The sequence below is a fragment of the Myotis davidii genome, unplaced genomic scaffold (genome assembly GCF_000327345.1).
Source record: "Myotis davidii unplaced genomic scaffold, ASM32734v1 scaffold159, whole genome shotgun sequence".
Lineage (NCBI taxonomy): Eukaryota > Metazoa > Chordata > Mammalia > Chiroptera > Vespertilionidae > Myotis > Myotis davidii.
In genome coordinates, this window is record NW_006291231.1 from 2,043,481 (window position 1) to 2,048,886 (window position 5,406).

The 5,406-nt window shown below is 39.7% G+C and overlaps 1 protein-coding gene across 3 annotated transcripts in view; it reads left to right on the forward strand.

The window, feature by feature from the left end:
- The window catches only part of MARCH3 (membrane associated ring-CH-type finger 3), a 139,404-nt gene that overhangs the window by 33,558 nt on the left and 100,440 nt on the right, over window positions 1–5,406 (forward strand). The window lies entirely within an intron of this gene.

Genomic DNA, 5,406 nt, shown 5'->3' on the forward strand with positions numbered 1-5,406 from the left:
GTCTGGTAAATTGTTTCCCTAAAGCTGCCAGTGTTTGCAGCTCCAGTAAATTGCTCAACTTCTTTTATTTCATGTGGCCAAGGAAGACCCAGTTGGCAGACCCTATTTCAAATCCTAGAGGCAGTGAATACATGGAAATATCTTTGGGACTCTTGCTTGTTAGGCATATGGCAAGTTCACAAAGCTAGACATTTTATCAGGACAAGGAATACATTTGCCAAGGAAAACATTACAGTAAAAATGAATGTAGGGAGAAGAAAACATAATAATAGAAGTCATCATGCTGCTAAAGTTCATTCTTAAAAAGGCAAGTTGCTATTATTGCAGAAAACACTAAGCATCAGAGCATAATATAATAGGAAACTGTTCATAATTATCATTGATGGGCTCTAAGTGTTGTAATTAATATATTCATGCTATTAGTAAAACATTCCTTTCCTCCACGTGTGTTACAATTTACGGTTTGCTAGCTCACAATAGTACTGGAACACTCCACAAATCTCACTCCCCAGCCAGGAAAAGGCCCCAGCTCACGAAGCATGTGGTCTATTTTTACATTTAGATTTACAGTGGACTGCCACTCACATACTGACAAGGTCCACAGTGTATGAGGGACGGGGAGAGGTTACTAAAGTGTTTTTTAAAAACTTTCTTTGCTTTCTGACAAAGGAAACAATTCAGAAATTTCCAAATTGTCTTGCTGCTTGAGCCTCTACCAAATTTGAAATTGTTTCCCTTTAGTCCTATTATTATAGGTTTTCTTCTTCAGTGAAGTTTGTTGGTGATGTCAGTGCAAGTTGCCTACATTTAAAAAGAAAAATCTCATTTCTGAAAGAATATTTTTGAAACTTTTTTTCTTTATCTCCTTTTCAGCTTTTGTGAAAATGATACACATAAATAAAAATAAAATACCACACAAATGCCATGCATGCTTTCCTCCCACCCCCCATCACCCTCTTCCCGAGACAACACTGCTCTCTGGTAATGGATGCTCAGGTGATTCCTTGCTTGATCTTTTCATTGCTATTTTTTTTTAATTGTGTCAATTATTTGTTGACCTTTTCTATTTGTTCACTTCCATTACCCTTCTCCCTTCCCAAATTGATGGTTACTTTTAATTATTCTATTGCTAATCTTTGTACTTTAAAAATAATAGTTTTAAACCTATTTATTATTCCATCTTTTTATATAGTACATCTTGATTCTCCATTCTGTTAGTTGAAAATATTAATAATCCCAGTGGAAACAAAGCTTGAGTTCACTTTTAAAATTTTCTTGTTTTCTGAATGATTTGTTTCTTTAGGAGTCAAGCATCATGTTTAAATTACTTGGCTTTTCTTTGTAGGGCTTCTAATTTGTTTTTAAAGAGGGGTGGTGAACTTTGGTTATCCACCGATATTTAAGAACAAAGGGCTGAGTTGATTTTTCTTAATACTTGGTGTGGGTTTTCCCTGTTGCTGTGTATGTAGGTCTGATTTCCTGTTCTGTGCTGTCCTTGAATTGGAAGGCTGCATGGGCCATTTGTGCTGTGGGGGGCTTGTCTCCTGGTAGTTTCAGGTTAGGATCAACACTGAGAAGGGGCTAGATTCCTGTCAGGAGTTTCTGTGGCTGTGGGGGATGGCAACGGTTCTCAACCTGTGGGTCGCCAACCTGAGGGTCGCGACCCCTTTGGGGGTTGAACGACCCTTTCACAGGGGTCGCCTAAGACCGCCGGAAAACACATATATAATTACATATTGTTTTTGTGATTAATCACTATGCTTTAATTATGTTCAATTTAAACTAATTTCAGACCTAGAGAAAAGTTCCAAAAATAATAGAGTGTTTCTGTATATCCCTTACCCAGCTTTTCCTAAGTCAGTGTCTTACATATAGTGTAATTTCCAGGCAGTTTAAAATATTTTAATAGATAAAGAGTCCCCAGTAATTTGCCCACAAGTAAAATTTTGGCACAGTACATGGACATAAGGCAGAGGATAAGGAAAAGAACGAAGGGCACTCCCAGGCCCAGTACACCTGAGGCAGACTTCCATGAACCTCTCTCTTTTACACTCTCTTTCAGAATCTCAGGCTCTGTTGCTGCTGCCCAGTGAGCCTTGGGTCTTACTGGTTTACTGGTACATTGCCAGGCAGCTCATGCCCACCCTCCCACTTTCCCAAAGTTTTCTCCTATATCTTCTTCTCTGGTAAACCTTGGTTTTTGCTCTTAAAAACCTTCAACTGATTAGATGAGCCTACATACTTCGACCCCTACCCCCATCCACCCAAATTAAGGAGGGTAACCTCTTTTACTTAAAGTCAAAAATCTTAAATGTTAATGACATCTACAAAGTACCTTCACAGCATCTAGACTAGTGTTTGTTCGAAAGGAGGGACACCATAGCCTACCCACATTGACACATAATATTAATCATCATCTACTCCTGTCCTTGACCTCCAAAACTTTGTCAAAATCTGTCTTCTTCCCCTGATGTCCCTTTCTCATTCCTTTTACTGTTACATCCCTCCCTCTTTCAGTATCATTTTATTAGATTCTAGGGAGACAATTGCTTGTACTCATTCCACCATATTCTACAGAAAGAAAACACAGTTTATTTGTTACAGAGAACCTGATTGCTCATGCAAGTGCCTCTCCTAAGCATTGGTGTGTCAACCGAGGTCAGCATTCATATTGAGATTAAAAAAAAAAAAAAAGAATCATGATTCAGCTCAAATGTATTTGCTTTACATATTACTCTAGACAAATTTATCAATGTTGATGCTTAAGTATCTATTGCATTGTACTTACTTAGAATTTTCAACTAATTATTTTATTTGCTCTATCTAAATGAAATTATTCTCCTATTTGCTTGGATATAAGTCCATTCGACTTTGAAATATTTGGAAAAATCTTCAAAATATGAATTTTAAGCCTTACAATCTGAACTTTAACTTTCTTATTTTAATTTTTAAAATCATAAACAAAGCTTTTTCGAGGGCTTATTCACCTATGTAATTCACAATACCTAGAATAGTGCTTTGTCCAAAGTAGGCACTCAAAATTTTTTTTAAATATGCTTACATTTTCCAAAAATTCCATAGCTTTGTATAACAATGGCATAACCTAATAGGGTACTGTAGAGATTTCAGATGCTTTAATTTCTGGTATTTCATTCACTGCTCACATTTTTTAAAATATATTTTATTGATTTTTTACAGAGAGGAAGGGAGAGAGATACATACTTAGAAACATCTATGAGAGAGAAACATCGACCAGCTGCCTCCTGCACACCTCCTACTGGGGATGTGCCCGTAACCCAGGTACATGCCCTTGACCGGAATCGAACCTGGGACCTTGCAGTCCGCAGGCCGACGCTCTATCCACTGAGCCAAACCGGTTTTGGCTCACTGCTCACATTTAATGCTACTTGTGGGGTTGGGAAGTAAGCAGGCATTTTTAGAACACTTGCTAGGACACCTGGGCGTTGTCTGAAGTGGTACATCATTTGCCGAGGTCATGTACCGTACAGCTTCTGAATCTGCTTGATTCCAGATCTTCTGACTCCTAATTCTGTATATTAATTATGCATATGTTTTCATATGCTGTACATCATCTGGGGAACATTTGACAATGAGCACTCTTCTATAAATCCTAGTACTGTTAGATATGCTTGCGATGGATTCACACTCAGGGCATGTTGTGCTAATGATCTAAACTATCTGTTTCTTTTATAAGAAGTTAAGTTTCCTTGGACAGTCAATCCACCCTACTGTGTCCTTGCTTCTTCCGTACCCAGGGACCAAATAGAGCCATGCATGAAAAATGCTCCTAAGGCCAGGCTCTGTCTCCCAGCAAAAGTGTGTTTACGAATCAGAAACCACCGTGTATTTTCAAAACCAGAGCCTCCTTACCACCACGAAAAACTCATCCATACATAAACATCAAATTAAACCTATCACATATTTACTAATAGCAAACAGAGCTGCAATCCTTTCCCTCCCATATCTCCACATCTTGTCAAAAATCAAATTGTGGTTTAATTAAAGGAGTAAATGAAAAGTAATGATGTCTTGTTAAAAATAAAAATAGTACTGACTCACTGTCACAAATATATTATTTTCTTTTTTTTAAAGAAATACCATGTGTCTTAATTGAGTATGAAAATACATGACAAAAAGGTAAGAATAGTCCCCCAAAGTGAGGCCCTATCATTATTTGAATTCACTTTCTCCCACCACTACCTGGAAGTGGATAGAAGGACAGTTTTCTTCCCAAATACTCCTTTCCCAGTTTTTCTTTATTCCTCTTTTTTTCCCCCAGCTCTGCCGCTGAGACCTCCCTCCTGCCCTCCCAGTCCCAGCCTTTCCACTGGACTCATGCACAAACTGGCAGCTTTAAATGCCTAACTAATCTTTGTTGCAAATGATGTATATTATTCAGAACTGTCTCAGGCCAGGTCTCATATTATTCCGCTTTGGTTGCCAGAGGTTTAAAGGATTAAACAGTCCTTTAAGTACACATTTCCTGTTATCATTTCTCATATTTCAGAGCAGAGGAGCATCCTTTGGGTCTTGTGTTCCTAACCTCGAGTCTGTGACTTGGCTTTTGGGACCTGTGACTCCCCAGAAGGGAAAGGGAATAATGTGAACACAAATGCATTTTCTCTGGAGTGGCTCTCTAGTTGTCTTAAAAGGGACCTATGACCCGGGAATGTCAAGAAGCATGACTGGCTCTCAGAGGCCCTTTGCTCCCACCACCTTCACTTTTCACTTGAGGTCTGGGCTGGGCTCTGGCATTGATCTGCAGACCCTGAGCAGCCGCCTGTTTCCTGTCTGTTTCTTCTGTTCACCTTCCCCGAGCTGCTGGGCTTCACCTACCCTGCACGCTCTCTCCACGTGGTGCCCGTGGCTGCACCTAACCACTGCTTGGCTTTCCTTACTCCTTTTCACATCCCCGTCCTGGCGTAGAAGTTGTTCCTGTCCTAATTTTCTAAGCACCTTTATTTTGGTGTGGTTTATCCTAGAGTTTCTATACTGAATATAGAGAATCACCGGAAGTTTTTCTCTACCCGCTCTCTGTCTGATCAGTGCACCTGGCACATCCCAGAGCCACTGCCTTCCTTAATGAGTGACCCATTCCCTTTCCATGGAATCGCACCCCTCAAAGGACCAGTAGTATCCTTGTGCCCTGAGGAATCCTGGCACTGTCTTTCCTCCAAACCCCTAAAACTGCCAGATTCCACACTAACATTAGAATACCCACCTCCCCACCGCACCCTCCCTCTAGTCCTACTATTACAGTCAGCTTCAGTTCATGAGCAGGTTTTACCTTGCTTCAGCCTCACTTTAATAACCTCTCTCTCTCTCTCTCTCTCTCTCTCTCTCTCTGTCTTCTACATTTCTCTCTAATTTTTATATTTTAGTATT